Source organism: Odocoileus virginianus, chromosome 8, assembly GCF_023699985.2.
Source record: "Odocoileus virginianus isolate 20LAN1187 ecotype Illinois chromosome 8, Ovbor_1.2, whole genome shotgun sequence".
Classification (NCBI taxonomy): Eukaryota; Metazoa; Chordata; class Mammalia; order Artiodactyla; family Cervidae; genus Odocoileus; species Odocoileus virginianus.
Genome location: NC_069681.1, coordinates 7,280,933 through 7,301,952, shown reverse-complemented (window position 1 = coordinate 7,301,952; position 21,020 = coordinate 7,280,933). Strand labels below are relative to the sequence as shown.

General features: G+C 35.2%; 1 non-coding gene across 1 annotated transcript; it reads right to left on the bottom strand.

Annotated features, from left to right (window-relative positions):
• Nucleotides 1-12,463: 12,463 nt before the first annotated feature.
• LOC139036413 (U6 spliceosomal RNA) lies at nucleotides 12,464-12,568 on the bottom strand. Its single transcript, XR_011489204.1, has one exon. It is a non-coding gene; the product is annotated as a U6 spliceosomal RNA (small nuclear RNA).
• Nucleotides 12,569-21,020: the final 8,452 nt, after the last annotated feature.

The following is a 21,020-nucleotide window of genomic DNA, read 5'->3' as shown; positions in this document are numbered from 1 at the left end:
TTCTCAGTGTTTTCTGTCTCCAATTTTCTCTTCCTTTTTTTTCCTATTGAATCTATTCTTAACATGATTTCAAATCCACGTGTACACTAAAATAACACAATTCTTTTTATCATGTCCAGTGGTTAAATTTTAGTCCACCTTTTATCTAAACCATAAAGAGTATTTTTTCACTCTGTGGTTGTTGTGGAATCAGCACCTAAAAGGAATCTACACTGGGGATAAAAATGTACAAATATTCATTTTTCACTTAGTGATTTAAGGCATGACCCAGGAAGAGATTACCAAGCCAACCACGATGACGAAAAGAGATCTTTGACTACTGCGGCCTGGATAATCTCAAATTTAAAGGCCTCAGGCTATAAGAATTGATGAAAAAATACAATAAACAAAGCAGCCTGAATCTAGGAGGAAGACCAAAGAACATCTCTGAGAAAGAATAATGTTGCTGATAGTTCAGTAAGGAGAGAACTGACATTTGACTATTGGGTTTAGTATTGTGGAGACCATTGCAAAAGGTCAAAATAGGACGGGAAGAAAATTTGAAAAAAGTGAGTTAAAAAAATACTCCTGAGGATTATTGTGATTGTAAATAGGGAAACGGGGAAGTTGAAGAGGGTTAAAGATGTCAGGAGAAGTCTTGTCTTTGCTGTTGTCTCCTGGCTCTTTAAATATCACAGACATAGCAGTGGGTTTTCATGCTCTTTGATGCAATAGGTAAAATCAATAGTGAAACAGAGAGATTAAAAATTGTTAATGTGATGTCTTGATACCCTTGGATAAGGGATAAGAAATGGAATCTAGCAACATGTGGAAAACTCACCTGGACTTACCTTGTAGCACAAGGAGATTGTGAGTAATAATTGAAAGGAAGGAAAAGTGTATAAGAACTGATGCTATGGTAAGTAAAAATAGACATGTTATTTGATTCAATGTTAATAATTAAAAAAAAAAAAAAACTAATTCAAAGTACAATATGACCCCAAACTGAATTAGAGATTGGGCTAATATATAAAATACTATAGGAAGATGATTCATAGTTGCAGAAATATATGTGAGCATGTATGCACATGTGTGTGTGGAGATTTTGTTTAGCTTTGCTCCTCTCCTGACCCCAAACTTTCTCCCAATATTGATAATATTAATAGTATTTTTGGTTGCATTCCTAAAATATCAACAATAGGCACATATATTCCCATAGGACTAATTCTAGCAAGGCATTCTATGACACAAATCTCTTCCCCAGGAATTTGGTATTGCCAGCAGAGGAGAATATCAATAAATATTATTTATTTTTAAATAAATAAATTTTTATGCATTTTTAATAAGTAAAAATTTACTTTTAATAAAATGTATTGCTTAGGGGTTTAGGGTTCTTAAAAGGAAAAGTAATGTAAAATAAGAAATTACAGGTAATTTTTAATTTATTTAGTGATAAGAACCAAGATAAAAATACACTGATGACTTCATTGGAAGGAATTATTAGTATAGTATTAGAGAAAGAAGAAGATAAGGAATAGCATTTTTATGTTGAACAATAGCTTTCATTTACCTGAAACCTAGTGTATGATTGTTATCAATGACACATGGGATTTAAATGTGGAATATTATGGTTTTCCAGTGAGTTGTTTAGTCAGCATGAGGCTGCAGTAATCATCACATGCTTCAAAGAAGAGACTCTGGTTTTTGCATATCAAAAGCACAACCTCCTTTCTCTAAGGTTAAAAAATACCCAGTTCTAATGTGTTGGGATTCTCAGAATGTTATAAGAGATGTGTATTATAAATTTTCATCCTTTCTAAGGATCATCTCAGAATAATTCACCTTCCCTCCTGCATGAGAATACCAAAGATAGCTAAGTATCACAATCATGCTCCCTTAGAATGAGAGAATGAGTGATAATTGGGATCTCAGACAATGAGCAGAGTCTGTCATGATTTTGATTTGTAGATGATGAAATGAATAAAGAAAAAGTGACAGTCTACATTTTAAATAAAAGCTTATTCAGAAAGATTTATAATGTCAACCCTCATGCATTTCTAGTAGAATGGGGAGCTTAATAATGCAAATATTTTACCTACCTACCTCTTATTTTAAATATAGTACTTTTCTGAAATAAAGTGAAATACTTTAGGTTTGAGTTACCTGTTTGGGGGAAAAAAGATAAAAGTCTGTGGTTTAAAATAAATTTCAGAGTTAATTTTGAAAAGCAGATCTGTGTGTTTATCATTTTTCTTGATGTTTGCATTCTGGCCACAGTTACTGGTAATCAAGTCATCACTTAAAAGGTGAACCTCTTTCTTGTAGTCTGTCTTCCTGATCTATGGTGTGACCTGGATGTCTCATGTCATTCACCTGTTAGTGGATTTTGAGATAATTTAGCCTCCTTAATTGTGCCTGTCTTTCTTACTACTGTTTCTCTTTCAAGCATTTTGCAAATGTCCATTTTACTTATTGACTCAATATTTGTTCAAGCCTTGGAGTCTTTCCAAAAGATTGACAGAGTTGAGAGCACTATCACCCTCTGTAATCCCTTCCTGTTTGAAGTCTCACACTCAGAACTTAGCTGTAATGTATTTCACATCCACACATTTCATGCAGGGCTTTGCTAAGTTACACAAACTTCAGTTTGAAGCTCATATCCAGAAATTGTGATAAAGCTTTGCACATTGCCTACTTAAATAAGACCTCCATTGTGTTAGTCACTCAGTTGTGTCCAACTCTTTGTGACCCGAAGGACTGTAGCCCACCAGGCTCTTCTGTCCATGGAATTCATTCTCCAGGTAAGAGTATTGCAGTGGGTTGCCTTTCCCTTCTCCAGAAACAAGTAATAGTAAGACATAAAACTTCCAGACTACACTGAATTGGCCCACTTCCCCAACTGTGTCACTGAATTCACTATCTTTTGACCTTCTAATTCAAATGTGTCATTTTTTTCACCCTTGACTTTGCATCTGTTCTTCCTTCTGGAAAGTAGTTCAACTTCTTAAATTATAGTAAAAAAATACTTTTCAAGATGGAGTGTACATAATATTTACAGGTTTAGCAAGCTCTAACTTTTCCTGGCAGCTTCACTTTATCTCCTCTCTGTGTTCAGCTGTACTCTTAAAGTGGTGACCCCTGCTACACGGCACTTGCTCTGTTTGCTCTTCTGCCTCCCCCACTAAACAGTAAATATCTGGATGAGAGACACTGACTTACTCATCTTTGCATCCATTGTGCCCTGTGCTTAGCTCATAGGTAGTTCTCAGTAAGAGAATGAATGAATGAAAGGATGAATGCACACATGAATGAATGTGCTTATCCACCTCTTCTCCTCTCGTAGCTAATAGATAATGAAAACAAAAGATTTGGAGGTAAGTAAAAAAGCCAAGACATTGAATCAGTGCTCTAATTGGCATAAACCTAGGCTTATTGATTGCTATTTGAGTGATCATTTATTCATACTCTTCTGTTAAAAATACCATTAAATTTTCATCAAGCATTGTGCTGCTTTTCTATTTATCTTATGAAATATATTTTACTTAACATTCACTTATGGTGAACAAGATAGTAATATCCCATTTATCAGATAAAGACTCTGAGGCTGGAAGAGGTAACTTACATGAATTTGTTTCCTAATTAGTAGAAAGCCTCTGACTTCAAACATAGGATTTCTGATTGCAAATCTGCCTCTTCGTCACTGTTTTATATTGCCTCTCCAAAAGTCAGTCTTTTATGTTATTGTGTATAACAAAACTTGTCAGATTTTCTCTTTCTCCTGGACTCACAAATAACAACACTGATTTATGTATTTATTTACAATAGAGTTTATTTTATCAATCACATGATATGCATTATTTGTACCACCAAGGTGTATCATGATTTTCATACGCTACACTTGCTGAAAATGGAAATGTGCGTTTCTTTCTTTATAATAACCTGTCAACTATGAAAATCAGTTTTGCATCAATTTTATGGCAAGGCCACACAAGCGAGAAAGCTTCATGCTCAGGCATTTCAGTACATAAGTTACTATGTGTGCTGTCATTTTCAATAATATCAATAATTCTTATTGCTAGTGAAGTAGCACATAAGTTGTTTTTAGATAATGATAGTATTTTCAGGCAATATTCCAATTTTTGTGCTTTGAAAGTGAGCATCGCTGGTTCACTGTAACACATCCCAGTGCCCTCACTGCATCGGTTATGTGAACAGGCATGTCTGCATCTTCACTTATTCACCCCTACCTTGCTCGTTCACTGTTAACACATCCCAGCGCCCTCACTGCTGCTCTTGCTCATAAGAAACCATTTCCAAGTCAGTTGCTTTTCTATCTAATAGCATCTATGTTGTGGATTATAGTAAATGATTTAGCTTGCTGACTGTATGCTTGGTGGAACATCCTCAGGCTTATTTTGAGCTAAGCAAGATTTTACTAGATGGTCTTTGAATTCAAAGGCTGCTTTTGGCAACTCCAGGAAGAATAGTGCTGATGATTTAGAAAACTGTAGCTTTATAAATGACCACTCTCCAGCGGCAGGAAATTAATGGCAGATGAGTGATAAATAGGTCCATTTCATTTTATTCCCAACCTACATGTATTCTAAGGAAATGGTTATAGCCTGGGAGAAGAGAACAAGGGGAAGTTTGTAAGATGATGGAAACTTTATTGCTACATTAAAAAAAAAAAAAAAAACAACAACTCATGTACCATTGGTTAAAATTATCAATATTATAAGTAATCTAATTTTATTGTTTTCTTAGAAAAGCAAAATTAGGGGATAAAATCCTAGGCGAGCCTGTTGGGCAGGTAGCACAAGCAAGAAATATACCTGTGCTGATTTAAACCACTGGTGTTTGGAGTGCATTACTTTAGAAGGTTTAGGAAGTTATTTGACCTTGGTGTTAGTACTAGCAAAAGAAATCGGACTTTCTTTTCCCAACAATATTCCTATTGCTGAACATTGGGACAACTCAAAACATTGTTACTCTATATGACTGAGATGAAATCAGAATGAGGTAGCATTTGAAAGAAAGTTATATTTTGTTGTTGTGTTTTGTCTTATCTAAAAGGACTAAAGAAATAAAGTCTACAGACTTGCTTAACAGTTTTATATCATTTCTAAGCTTACCTGTAAACATGGTTGGGGTTGTCATATATAATCAATATACAGATATTCCAAATAAAAGTAGACTAAAATCTGTATTTCTATGATCTGGAATATGGACTGGAATTAAAGAGCCAAATGTCTCTAGAAGTCTGTGATATTGATTTGGTTAAGAATTTATGTTATTATAGGAGCCTCAAAGAAATATGTAGAACCACACTGGTCTAACTTTATAGCTTTAAAATACTGGCCAGTATGAAAACACTGTTCATTGTATTCAATTGAATAAATATTTATTACAAAAGTTAAGTGGTGTATTGTAATGAATTGGGGCAAGGCAATTAGTTATAAGGTCTGGAAAAGTTATTACCTTAAGCCTTTGGGGTCTGAATCAATAGTCCTTTGCTCAGTCATAACTGAAGTCAGGATGGGGGACACATGTACACCCATGGCTGATTCATGTCAATATGTGGCAAAAACCACTACAATATTGTAAAGTAATTAGCCTCCAATTAAAATTAAACAAACAAACAAACAAACTGAAGTCAATGAAATGAAAGGCTACAGAATTGAGTGTGAGATATTAACATAGGGACCGTTTTAGCTGCTAACTAACAAGTTATGCTTTAGAAAGAGGATGATTTATCACAGCTACATGAGGAATTCCTGAATCAGTTATGTGACATTATACAGTCTCTATTCCCTAGCTGATGCATTGATTAAATATGATAACAAAGCTGTGGGTTGTCCTGTTGGTGGTACAGTCCAATATTACCTTAATTATCCTTCATTATGAATGCTGCCAGGCTAAGGCTAGAACGTGGTTGAGTTGTGAGAATGGTGTTAAATAGTCCATCACCATTATAATCAGGCAAAGGATAAGTTTCAACAGAATAGATAAGACAAGAGCTCTCTTTGATTTTTCATTGAATGAAAACAAAATTCTTTCTGAGTTTACATGAATGTATATAGTAATATCCATGAAGAGTCATTTTATTCATTCATTTTGAAGTCTGAATTTAGTTTTCTTAGTATTATCATGCAGATACATAGCTTTTTCTCATGTATTTTTATTCCAAAATAACTAAATTTACTTAAAGATTATGAAATTCTCTGTTGTTTAATTAAATTGAACACTGACTCCATATAATTCACTGGTGTCTTCAGTTTTACTAGAGCTATATGTCCTGCAAAATTCATTTGTTAAAGAATCAGTTTCATTTAATTAAATAAATTTATTAATTTAAATATCAAATATTATTTAATTTTTCAATGAATGACCATTCAGACATGAAAGATAATGGATTAACTAATGAAATACCTCTCTCCCCTGCAAATGTATTATTTACAATGTACACTGCTTTTGTTTTAATCTTAAAACTAATGTGCATACAATTAATCATTTTTATCTTTTGAAGAACTGGAACTAAAAATACTTTTCTTAAACTGCTTTTTCTAGATATCAAGGTGCTATACACACTTTCTATTTTTTAAGTCTTTCTTTACAAAAATAAACACATTAGATCAGATGTTACATCACTATATACTTTTTTTGAGCTGTGAGCCATTGCCAGAAAATTTTACAGAACTTTCTAACATGGCCTGCTTTTAATCATGAAATGATTTTCCCCCTAAGATGTTTGTAGATTCTAAAATATTTAACATATTTAAAATTAGTTCAATGTTTATTTTCCTATTGCCTCTAGGTATATTTTGTTTCCTCACATTGAATAAAAACTATCAAGTATTAAATCTTTCCATCTCTTCCTCTGAGAAGGGAGGGAAAAAAAAAAAATATATATATATATATATATATATTCAGGACCAGCATGGATTTCCTAATTTTCAGGTATGTTTTCCTCAGTTCTCATAGGTAAGGACATCAGCAACTCCCTACTCTTAGTCATCTTCGTTCAAAAAAATCTCTCTCCTTTGGCTTCTGTGGGTTCGTTTTATACTTTGTCATAACTCTAAAATCAATATTATGGCTTTAAAGTTGTTTATTTTCCTCCCATTGTTGTGGCTTTATTGAGCATTTTAATTTATTTAACCAACATGGATTCATTGAATAGCTATCAAATACATGGGTCAGCAGGTAAAGGATTCACCTGCCAATGCAAGAGTCGCAAGAGATGCAAGTTCGATCCCTGAGTAGGGAAGATGCCCTGGAGTGGAAATGGCAACTCCCTCCAGTGTTCTTGCCTGGAGAATTCCGTGGACAGAGGAGCCTGGCGGGCTGCAGTCCATAGAGTCACACAGAGTCAGACACGCGAGGGCGACTGAGTGCATGAAGAAGAGTCCACAAATACCTAGAAATGGCATGAGTAACTTTGAGTATGTCAGATGCGTTTTCTGTGTTTACTGAGACAATCATGTGCTTTTCCTTTAAGTTGCTGATATGGTAGTTTGCACTGGTTGTTTTCTTGTTTAACTGAATTTATTGGAGTATAGTTGCTTTCCTCTGCTCCTGTGTTAGCTTCTACTGCACAGCATAGTGAATCAGCCTTATGAATACATCCACCTCCTCCCTTTTGGGCTCCGCCCCATTCAGCTCAGCACAGTGCCTTAGGCACAGTTCCCCGTGCTATACGCTATGTTCATGTTAGTTATCTGGGTACATAGTACGAAGACAGCATATGTGTCCATCTCAATCTCCTTTGATGATGAACAAGTTTGAAATTCTGGAATTAACCCTACTTGTCATGATGTAGTTTCTTTTCTGTATGTCACTAAATATACTTGGCTAATGATTGGTGAATAATTTTGCATTCATACTCATGAGGGTTATTGATCTGTACTTTATTTCTTGTAATGTCTTTACTCATTTGGTTATCCAGATAATAATGGATGCACAGTGAGTTGGGCAGTATACCCTCCTCTTCTTTTTCAGGAAGAGATGGTGTTACTTTGGTATTTTTTTTTTTTTTATGTTTGATAGAATTTACCCAGGAAACATCTTATATCTGATGCTTTATTTATTGAAAGATATAATTGCAAATTCATTTTCTTTAATAAGATTACCTTTCTTTTTGCCAGTTTTATTGTGGTATAGGCAAAAAGTGAATACACTTAAGGTATACAATGTGATGTTTTTACTTACATATACATTGTAAATGTTTACAACATTCAAGCTAGTTAATATATCCATCAGTTTTCATAGTACCTTTTCTGTGAGAACAGTTAAGGTCTATTTAGCCAATTTCATGTGTACAATGAAATGCAGTTAATGACAGTCATCATGATGTAGTACATCAAAACTTCAGGGTTTCCTCCTGTGTATCTAAAAATTTTCTATGTTATTAAATATATTTTGCTAAAATACATTTATTTTAGATATAAATATATATTTAGGTTGCATGTCCATTTTTAAATCAGACTGTTTGTTTTCCTGTCTATTTTTGTTTTGTTGCTTATTTATTTTGGATATGAACTCCTAAAGAGATACTTGGCTTGCCAATATTTTCCTATGACATAGTTGACTTTTTTTTTTTTTCCCCTTTGACCAATATTTTCCCCATTCTCTTCACCCTCTAGACCCTGGTAAGCAACATCCTACTCTCTGCTTCTGAGTCTGACTTTTGTATATTCCACATCTAGGTGAAAATAAACAGTATTTGTCTCTCTGTGTCTGACTTATTTCACTTGGCATAATGATATCAAGTTTTATCCATTTTGCCACAATATACAATCAACTACTATTGAGCCTTAAGAAAGAAAGAAACTTAATTATGTATATATAAATATATACATATTTATATACACATATGTGCAAATATTTTCCCATTACATAGGTTGTTTCTTTGTTGATTTTTTTTTTCATTTTTTTTTGCTATACAGAAATTTTGTTGTTGTTGTTCAGTTGCTAAGCTGTGTCTGAATCTTTGGGACCCCAGGGACACCAGTATCCTCTGTCCTCCACTATCTCTCAGAGTTCACTCAATTCCATATCCATTGAGTAATGCTAACTAACCATCTCATCTTCTGCCACCTCCTTCTTTTGCCTTCAATCTTTCCCAGCCTCAGGGTTGTTTTCCAATGAGTCAGCTCGTCGCATCAGGTAGACAAAGTATTGGACCTTCAGCTTCAGCAATAATCTTTCCAATGAATATTCAGGGTTGATTTCCTTTAGGATTGTCTGGTTTGGTCTCCTTGCTATTCAAGGGATTCTCAAGAGTCACCACAATTGAAAAGCATCAATTTTTGGTGTTCAACCTTCTTTTTGGACCAACTTTTACATTCATACATGACTACGGGAGAAACCATAGCTCTGACTATATGGACCTTTATTAGCAAAGTGATGTCTCTGCTTTTTAATATGCTATATAGGTTGGTCATAACTTTTCTTCCAAGGAGCGTGTCTTTTAATTTCATGGCTGCAGTGATTTTGGATCCCAAGAAAACACAATCTGTCACTGTTTCCACTTTTAAAGCCCTTCTATCAATATTCACCATGAAGTAATGGGACTGGATGTCATGATATTAGTTTTTGAATGTTGAGTTTCAAACTATCTTTTTCACTTTCCTCTTTCACCCTCAGTAAGAGACCTTTGCTTTTCACTTTCTGCCAGGATAGTGGTAAATACAGGTATCTCAGGAGACTGGTAAGGTGATCTGGCACTCCCATCTCTTTAAGAATTTCCCACAGTTTGTTGTGATCCACACAGTTAAAGCATTAGTGTAGTCAGTGAAATAGAAGTATACATTTTTCTGGAATCTCTTTGCTTTCTCCATTATCCAATGAATGTTGAAACTTTGACCTCTGGTCCCTCTGCCTCTTTGAAGCCAAGTTATACATACAGAAGTTCTCAGTTCATGTATTGCTAAAGTCTACCTTGAAGGATTTTGAGCATAACCTTGCTAGTATGTAAAATGGGTACAATTGTATGGTAATTTGAAGTGTTTGAAATTGCCCTTCTTTGCAATTGGAATGAAAGCTGACTTTTTCCACTTTTGTGGCCACTGCTGAAAATTTCAGTTCAATGCATTTTGATTTGCCAATGTTAGTTTTCATTGCATATACTTCTGAGATTACATACAGAATATATGACAAAAGGATTTTTTCTTATAATTTCTTCTAGAAGTTTGCAGCTTCAGCTCTTCTTTAAGTATTTAACATATACAGAGCTGTTTTTTTGTTCTTAATTTAATGTTAATAAAGTTCCTGTATCATTGTCTTACAGGTGGACAAACAGTTTTTATGATACCATTTATTGAAGAAAGTCTCCCTCCTAACTGTGCATGCTTGGTATAATAGGATTATCTTGATTATATGTTGGTCATTTCAGTTTAGTTGCTCAGTCATGTCTCTTGGCAACCCCATGGACTGCAACATGCTAGGCTTTCCTGTCCATCACCAACTCCCGGACTTGCTCAAACTCATGTCCATAGAGTCAGTGATGCCATCCAACCATCTCAACATCTGTTGCCTCCTTCTCATTCTGCTTCAATCTTTTTCAGCATCAGGGTCTTTTTCAATGAGTCAGTTCATTGTGTCAGGTGGCCAAAGTATTGGAGCTTCATCATCAGTCCTTCCAATGAATATTCAGGACTGACTTACTTCAGGATTGACTGGTTTGATCTCTTTCATGTCCAAGGGATTCTCGAGAGTCCTCTCCAACTCCACAGTTCAGAAGCATCAATTCTTTGGTGCTCAACATTCTTAATGGTCCGATTCTCACATCCATACATGACAACGGGAAAAAACATAGCTTTAAATATACAGACATTTTTTGGTAAAGTAATGTCTCTGCTTTTTAATAGGCTGTCTAGGTTGATCATAGCATTTCTTCCAAGGAGCAAGAGTCTTTTAATTTCATGTCTGGAGTCACCATCTACAGTGATTTTGGGCCCAAGAAAATAAATTCTATCACTGTTTCCATTGTTTCCCCATTTATTTGCCAGGAAGTGATGGGACCAGATGCCATGATCTTAACTTTTTGAATGTTGAGTTTTAAGCCAGCTTTTACCGACTCCTCTTTCACTTTCATCAGGAGGCCCTTCAGTTCCTCTTTGCTTTCTGCCATAAGGGTGGTGTCATCTGTGTATCTGAGGTTATTGTTATTTCTCCTGGCAGTTGAGATTACAGCTTGTGCTTCATCCAGCCCTGCAGTCCGCATGGTGTACTCTGGATATAAGTTAAATAACCAAGGTGACAAAATACAGCATATCTGAGGTTACTGATATTTTTCCCAGCAATCTACTGGTCCATGTCAGTTCTAACTGTTGCTTCTTGACCTGCACACAGATTTTTCAGGAGACAGTTATGGTGGTCTGTTATTCCCATCTCTTTAAGAATTTTCCATAGTTTGCTGTGATCCACACAGTCAAAGGATTTAGCATAGTCAATGAAGCAGAAGTAGATTTTTTTTTTTCTGGAATTCTCTTGCTTTTTCCATGATCCAATGGATGTTGGCAATTTGATCTCTGGTTCCTCTAAGTTTTCTAAATCCAGTTTGAACATCTGGGAGTTCTTTTACTTACAAATGTAAAGGCTTTGATCCACAATGAGTTGCTTTTTATTTATTGTGAAATATAAGCGTAACTTCTTTCCTTTATATGTGGATATACAGTTGGTGTAGCACCATTTGTTGAAAAAATTATTCTTTCCCCATTGAATTGTCTCAGCAATGTTATTGAAAATCAGCTAACTATAGATGTATGAGTTTATTTCTGGACTTTCAGTTCTATTCCATAGACTGATATGTCTATTTTTTTTTTTCTTTAATGCCAGTAAAACACTATCTTTATTATTGTACCTTTTGCAGAGGTTTTGAAATCAGGGATTTTTAGTTCTCTTAGTTTGTTCTTATTCTTCAAGATGATTTTATTTATTCTGGGAGGTTTTCTTCACATGTAAATTGTAGGATTAACATGTGAGTGATAGGGTTAATTTTTCAGTTTTTGCAGGAAATACTACTGCAGTATTGAGAAGAATGGCACTGAATTTGGGGAGTATTTATTTTATTAATAAGATGCTATACAGTGATTGATACTTATATATTCACTCAACCTTGAGTCTTTCAGATAATCTTACTTGGTCATGATGTATAATCCTTGTTGCTACATTGTGGGATTTGACGTCTTACTATTTTGTTGAGAACTTTGTGTACTTTTCCATGAAAAATTTTGGTCTATGATTTAAAGATCTTGTGGTATCTTTGCCTGATTTGGGTATCAGAGTAATGTGGGCCTCATAGATTGAGTTAAAAATGTTTTCTCCTCTTTCTACAATTATTTTCTTCTTAAGACTTTGAAGGAATTGGCCATAATTCTTTGTAAATGTTTAATTGGGTATAACTGCTTTAAAATATTGTGTTAGTTTCTGCCATATATCAACATGAATCAACCATAAGTACACATATGTCCCCTCCCTCTTGAAAAATATAGAGCACTTAACAAATTGGCATGCCATCCTATTGCAGGGACCATGATAATTTTCTTTGTATTATTTCAATTTTAGTATATGTGCTGCCAAAGACAACATGATCTTAATTCTTTTTTAAATCCCTGGTAGACTTAACAGTTGAAGCCATCATCACTATCAGGTCTTAGACTTTTCTTTGCAGAAACTTTAAAATTGCTAATTCAATCTCTTTGCTCATTAGAGTGCTATTCAGATTTTCTATTCCTTGTTGAGCCTGTTTCAGTATTTTTCTAAGAGCTGGGAGTGTGGCTATCACTTCAAGATAATCACTTTTTTTTCACTTGATATAATATGTCCAGAAGGGAGATGACTGGGTCATATGGTTCAGCTCAGTTCAGTTCAGCGACTCAGTTGTGTCCGACTCTCTGTGACCCCATGGACTGTAGCATGCCAGACTTCCCAGTCCATCACCAATTCCCAAAGCTTGCTCAAATTCATGTCCATCAAGTCGGTGATGCTATCCAACCATCTCATCCTCTGTCGCCCCCTTCTCCTCCTGCCTTCAATCTTTCCCAGCATCAGGGTCTTTGCCAATAAGTAAGTTCTTTGGATCAGGAAGCCAAAGTATTGGAGTTTCAGCTTCAGCATCTGTTTTTCCAATAAATATTCAGGACTGATTTCCTTTAAGATTGACTGGTTTGATCTCCTTGCAGTCCAAGGAACTCTCAAGAGTCTTCTCCAACACCACAGTTCAAAAGCATCAATTCTCTGGCGTTCAGCTTTCCTTATAGTCCAACTCTCTCATCCATACATGACTCCTGAAAAACCATACCTTTGACAAGAAGGATCTTTGTTGGCAAAACAATGTCTCTGCTTTTTAATTTGCTGTCGAGGTTTGTCAGAGCTTTTCTTCCAAAGAGCAAGCATCTTTTGATTTCATGGCTACAGTCACCATATGCAGTTATTTTGGAGCCCAAAAATATAAAGTCTGTCACTGTTTCCATTGTTTCCCCATCTACTTGCCAGGAAGTGATGAGACCAGATGCCATGATCCTAGTGTTTTGAGTGTTGAGTTTTAAGCCAGTTTTTTCACTCTCCTCTTTCACTCTCATCAAGACTCTTTAGTTCCTCTTCACTTTCTGCCATAAGGTGGTGTCATCTGCATATCTGAGGTTATTGATATTTCTCCTGGCAATATTGATTACAGCTGTGCTTCATCCAACCCAGCATTTCTCATGATGTACCCTGCATATAGGTTAAATAAGCAAGATGACAATATATAGTGATGTACTCCTTTCCCAATTTGGAAACAGTCTGTTCCAAGTCTGGTTCTGACTGTTGCTTCTTGACCTGCATACAGGTTTCTCAAGAGGCAGGTAAGGTAGTCTGGCATTCCCATATCTTGAAGAATTTTCCACAGTTTGTTGCAATCTACATAGTCAAAGGATTTGGTGTAATCAATAAAGAAAAAGTATATGTTTTCCTGGAATTCTTTTGCTTTTCTATGATTGACCGGATGTTGGCAATTTGATCTCTGGTTCCTCTGCCTTTTCTAAATCCAGCTTGAACATCTGGAAGTTCTCGGTTCATGTACTGTTGAAGCCTGGCTTGGAGAATCTTGAGCATTACTTTGCTAGTGTGTTAGATGATGAGTGCGATTGTGTGGTAGTTTGAACATTCTTTGTCATTGCCCTTATTTGGGATTGGAGTGAAAACTGATATTTTCCAGTCCTGTGACCACTGTTGAGTTTTCCAGATTTGCTGGCATATTGAGTGCAGCACTTTGACAGCATCATCTTTTAGGATTTAAAACAGCTCAACTGGAATTCCATCACCTCCACTATCTTTGTTTGTAGTGGTGCTTTCTAAGGCCAACTTGACTTCGCATTCCAGGGTATCTGGCTCTAGATGAGTGATCACAATATCGTAGTTATCTGGGTCATGAAGATCTTTTTTGTACAGTTCTTCTGTGTATTCTTATATTCATATAGTAGTTCTATCTTTAATTATTTGAGGAAACTCCTTGTTATTTTCTTCAGTGGCTGTCCCAATGTACATCCCCACCAACAGTATACAAGGATACTGATAACAGTATACAAGGGAAGGGGTATCCTTCCCTTTTCTCTACCTCCTTGTCAGAACTTGTTATCTCTTGCTTTTTTGATGATAATCATTCTGACGGGTGTAAGATGATATTTCATTGCAGTTTTTTTTTTTTTTTTTTGCATTTCCCTGATGTTGAATGATGTCAAGCATCTTTTCATGCACCTGTTAGCCATTTGTATATCTTTTTTGTTCAAGTTCTCTTCCCAAGTTATAGTTGTATTATTTGTGCAATTTTTTAAAATTATTATTTAGTTGTATACATTTCTTATATATTATGTATACTAACTCTTACTTATAGTTTGAAAATATTTTCTACTATTCTTTAGGTTGCTTTTCACTTTGTTGACTTTTTCTTTTATTTTTTACTGAAGTTTTTAGTTTGATATAGACCCACTTATTTATCTTCAATTTTGTTTTTAGTGTTTTTGTTGTCACAACCACATCATATTTGAAGAAGCAGTTACCTCTTTCAGTCTTTACTGACTAAGTACAGGGAAGAAATACCTTTTGTCAGTCCTGTTAGAGATTCTCGTGTTTTTTCAGATCTTTTCTAAGATACAATTCTCTTCACTTCTTGTTCCTGCTTATGGGGGTATCCTTTAGATTTTATTCCTTCATCTTTCTGCAAAAGTAGATGGAATGCTGACAGCTTTCTCTTGCTCTCCCTAGGGAGGTGAGGGATGCTCAAGTATATGTGTTTTCCCCCGGTTTCACAGAGTTGGGTCAGCTTTCTGCATGAGCTCAGTAGCTGTCTGCAAAGGCTGGCCCTTGCTGCCACTGGAAAATGTACACAAGAATCCAGCCATGGAGTTGGGGAAGGAGTGTGAGTTGAAAGGAGCATTGGGGTTACCTGTAGGCCTGTTGGTGAGATTCAAGGTGAGGCCTCCCCAGTGGTTCTTGGGCATACTTATTGATGGAGCCTGCAACATGTTCAGTAGGATCTGTGGGATCCAATATTTGTGGTTCTCCCAGACTTTCCAATCCTAGCTGTGCTACACACTTCATACTTTTAATGAGATGAGAAAGTAATGGATCTCTTTGGTAGCATCCTGTGCAACTGGGGAAGCTGGGTTCACCCTCACTCTCACCTGCAGAAGAAATCACAGCCGAGAAGGTCTTGCTTAAGGCTGAGCTGTGCTGCCGTAGGGGAGGGAAGACTTGGTAAAGTAAACTGTTTCTCTGACCCTCTAAAATGCATCCAATCTGAGACTTCTTGCTCTACTTGCCTCCTGGAATTCCACCACAACTTCTCCACTGGCTTCCTGAATTCTGCAAAGTCTTCTTCCATCCATGGTGATTGTCAAGATTGGTGTTCTTTGGTGGGAAAATGGTAGAAAACTCTTTATTTCACCAGCATGATGAAGTCTTGTATGTTTATAAAAAATATCCTATAAGATTTGCTTATCTGTTATTTGTTTTAATTTAAGCTATTTCACCACTGATAATTAACATTATATTAAGATTATAAGATTACACAACTGTATATCTTGCTTAAAACAATTATTTGTAACCACAGCATGCCTAGTATTGTTTTTAAATTGTATTTTAAAGTTAGTTAAGTGGCTCATCTGTGTCCGACTCTTTGCGACCCCGTGGACTGCAGCCCACCAGGCTCCTCCATCCATGGGAACAAAAGCATACTTTAAATCAAAGTTTAGCATCTTTGCTAATTATCGAATCTTTCAAAATTTGTAAGTTCAAAACAAACCTTTCTGATTCTGTCCCTGTTTTACAAAAGTATTTTTAAGTTTTTATATTTAAAAACAATTTTAATATATTTAAATAGCTAACATATTTAATATACATTTCACATAGGAGATATACATAGTAAATTCTACATGTTGTATACTTTATTGATTATATATGAGAATATTTTTGGCTTTGAGTATAATGCAATTTATAACACATACACATACATACTCACATACAAGTGCACATTTACCCTAAACTTTAAAAGAATAATTTCAGTACTATTAATAAGTAGAAAAATACTAATGCTTGTGAAGAGGCTATAACAAGGACTAATCAGCATGAGGTAAATACATACTATTTTTATTAATAGCAGAAGTATTTATGCACATATATGTTAAAATATGATTATGAGTTAGTGGCCTATGCCCCAAAGAAATATTAGTCACTATCACTCACTTGTGCTGACTGAGGAATCGTGAGTGAGCAGGCAGGATTACGATGAAAATCATACATTTTTGTACTGTCCTTACTTTCAGTACTTTATTCATTTTTTTCATTTTCAGTCACTGATGCCTTTGATATTTACCCAGTTTTATTAGCTATTCCTACATTGTTGTTTCTATTTTCTTTCTTTTATCCTGTTATTTATACTTAAAGTAATTTAGATATTTTAGTATTATATCTATTTGCAAAATCTTAGCTATTTATACAGATGTTTCACTTTTACTTGAAATTCTTGATTGAAAATTACTGTCAAAGAACAAAAAGCTAAACAATTGAATTAACAAGTTTAAAGAGCTCATATTGTAGACAGTGAATACCTGAAACTAAATTGATGCTAGTTTAAAAAAAAAAAAAAGCCAACAGAACTTTGGAAAGTTTAATACATTTAAAATGGGCATGCGGGTAGGAAAGAAGAAAGGATATTTCTTCAGGTTTCATTTATTTTAACAGTCACATTTGTGCTTCACTGTGAAGTTGCTTTTACAGAACAGATTCACTAGGGAACCTGTTATTTCCAAACAAAATCAGAGTAAAAGTGGAAATCCTTCCAGATCAGGTTTTCCTTCTGAGGAATTTTTTTTTTTTGGGGGGGGCTGGGGGGCGGCAAGAGGGGAATCAACATGTTAAAAAAAAAGAAACACCCTTCCTCAAATACTTAAGCTGCAGCCCGTAATGGATAATGGGATGACCACAATTTATTTAAAGTACTTTTTTCTCAGGCCAAAGGAAACAGCTAAGCAATGACCTGGGTAATTTTTAATTTGCATTTTAATACTAAGCAACAATAAACTTACCTACAGATCATTTAAACTAGACAATTAAGCAAAATTTTCTGCACTTAAAATAGTACCTGACACAAGAGAGGTCCTAATAAATGCATCTCAAGTTACTACCTACCCAATATATATTTTCCATGTCACAACCTAAGTAGGAGGTTTTGTCATTCATTATTATTGGAGTCATTGCACTGGTATACTGATTCTGACATGACAGTGACTTGAACAGACAAAGCAGTCTGATCTTCTGATTTCAATCAACATCACTGTGGGATTTGTCTATATCTGTAAGTTACATGGCACCACTTCAAGTAAGAACTTTTTCTTAACCTAATGGAAATTTGTCTAGTATGGCTTGAAGGGATCCTTATGTAACAAAATGATTGCTACTACATTTGCAGGTCTCAGCCAATTCCCCTCTTGCTACCAGTAAATAAATAATGATTCCCTTTGTCAAAATGTTGCTGCCATATTCTAAGAGGACAAACATCTATAAATACTATTATTTCTTCACTTATCTTGTATTTATTTACATATACTATTTTTGGAAAGTTAAAACTTAGGAAAACTTAAAAATAAGAAGGGAAATTCCACAACTTAGAGATACTGTTGATAAATCACAGATTTTGGTATGCAATCAATTCCTTATCCATGTGTATTTGTGGAATTAACTTGTATAGATCAGAAATGAGACTAAGTGAGGCTGACCTTGGGCAGAGGCAACAGCCTTCCAGGCACTCAGGGCTCACTGACTTTCTGTTGCTGACACTGGTCAGGATCCTCTGCTTTTACGTGGAGTTCTGGGCAATGAGGCTGCTGGTAGCACCTAGGAGCGCTATTAAGTTTGGGACAGATTTGAGTTCCTGATCTGCCACTAACTACAACTGTGACCTGGGATAAGTTACTTAAATGTCTTAGTTTATTTTCTCAGAGGGCATATTGGCTTAATAAAGACTTAAGATCCATGTAATCAGAGATTTGTCATGATTACACTAAACATTAATATATAGTCTTTAACTATAGGTTACTATTACTATTATTAATAGTAGTATTGTTTCATGATTTACATAAGACATAGAAGCACTTTGGAGGAAAAAGAAATCCAATTTAACATGCAAAACCTGTGCAAAGTAATCCTATTCTTGTTCATTTTGATGTACTATATTATTTTCTATTTAATATTTTTCATTTCAACTAATATTTTCTTGTAATGTTTGATTCACAATATTTATTATACATCTATTAATGTCTTATAACCCAAGATTTGTAAAGTTGTATTCTAGAATAAACTGTACTTTGTACTGGGAGCCAAAGTATGAAAACATATGTCAGAAATAACACATCAAGAAAGAAAAGAGTAGCTAATTTCAAGTATTTAGAAATAAATGGTACCACGCTGTTAGTAGAGAGTGTAGTGATAACAAAAAAGCGATTGATCTGTGCAAAGATGACAACTTGTTGTCAGAACAAGCATCACCAAAGACAGTGAAAACAGTGAGCATGGAGTATGCACTACTATAAAAGCAGTTCTGGTAACAAGTGAGAATCGGAACCTTTCCCTGGCTTTTCAGGTCCACTTAACGAAGTTTAGTGAGAGAGAAGCCTACTGGGAAAATTCTAGACTTTTGTTGCTCATATTGATGGAAGCTTGGGCAATTGACATTTAACCTTTAAATCTAAATTTTATACAGTACATTATTGTTGCTGTTCAGTCACTCAGTCAGATCCGACTGTTTGTGTCCCCATGGACTATAGCCCTCCAGGATTCCCTGTCCTTCACTATCTCCCAGAATTTGCTCAAACTCATATCCACTGAGTTAGTGATGTCATCCGACAATTTCTCCTCTGCCACCCCCTTCTCCTCCTGCCTTCAGTCTTTCCCAGCATCAGGGTCTTTTCCAATGAGTCAGCTCTTCACATCAGGAGGCCAAAGTATTGGAGTTTAAGCTTCAGCATCAGTCCTTCCAGTGAATATTCAGGGCTGATTTCCTGTCAGTTGAGATATATGTTCTTAGAGCATAATGTGATTCTTACTTAAAATGACATAAAAAAAATGATTTTCAAATAGGACACAATTTTTCAGTCATTATTGAAATGATTATGAAGTAAAGATATTATTAAGACTATTGATACTATTTTTAATGTTAAAAATAAAACTTACTTTAAAATAAAAATTAGTGAACTTTTCATAAATGGAAAGTAAGGAGTTCTTTAGAGTTTCTCTATTGTGTCTTGCCATGGCTCATACCTTGTGATAATGGAGAGAAAAATCAAATAGCCCATAGGAGTAAAGGCAAAATAATGAAAAATCTTGCCTTGATAATTTAAGTTAAATGTATTATGTTGCATAAAGTTAAACTTTGTAAGAAAGTGCAAGGTGATTTGAAAGGATTATCTGTAGATATTATTGAAAATAACTGCTTACATTTTCGCAGTGTAATGCTTTATGGAACATTTGAAGCAAATTTCTAACACCATATATTTTACTTTCATGGGCTTTTCAGGTGGAACTGAAGTGATGTGAAAGTCGTTCAGTCGTGTCCAACTCTTTGTGACCCTATAGACTATATAGTCTATGGGTTTTACTAGCCCAGAACACTGGAGTGGGTAGCCTTTCCCTTCTCCAGGTAGTCTTCCCAACCCAGGAATGGAACTGGGCTCCCCTGCATTGCAGGTGGATTCTTTACCAAATGAGCTATGGAGCTAGTGGTAAAGAGTTTACTTGCTAATGCAGGAGACATAAAAGCCACATGTTCTATCCCTGTGTCAGGAAGATTACTCTGGAGGAGGGCGTGGCAACCCACTCCAGTATTTTTGCCAGGAGAATTCCAAGGGTAAAGGAGCCTAGCAGGCTGTGATTCACTGCGTTGTAAAGAGTCAGATTTGACAGAAGCAACTTATGCACTTTACTTTCATTTACTGCTGTGCTATTTTGCTTAGGATTGATTTTATGAAAATTGGTGCTAATTGCTAGCAGTAAGTTTACAGTTTGCTTTTTAGTTATATAGGGCTCCAAATGATGATGTGTGTTAATTCAGGTTCAATAATATGATGGTGAAAGGATACAGAATGGAGAAATAAAATATTGGCCTTCAGCTCTTTGTGCACATTATTTATAAACATAATTTGAAAGGTTTGATTTCTTTATCACCCTCTTCAGAAAAACTCTCTATTTAAAAAGAGTTAAGCATCTTAAGGGAAATGTATTTTTATTCTTTACCAAAATCAGATTAGTTTTAAGACAATTATTCACCACAATTTAATCAAATTATTACAAAAATATATAACCATCAGCATATGTGTTGCATTTCTTATGTTCAAAAGACCACTTCAGTAACAAGGAAGGAAAATTGCTTGTTTTGTTTTGATTGCATCAATCAACAAAGTCAAGATTCTGATAGAAATTTACTAGTTATCATATCACAAAAAACTTTGGAAGATTAATACCACTTAGTAAGCCTCAATAAAGGTAGGATCCTACACCAATGAAGT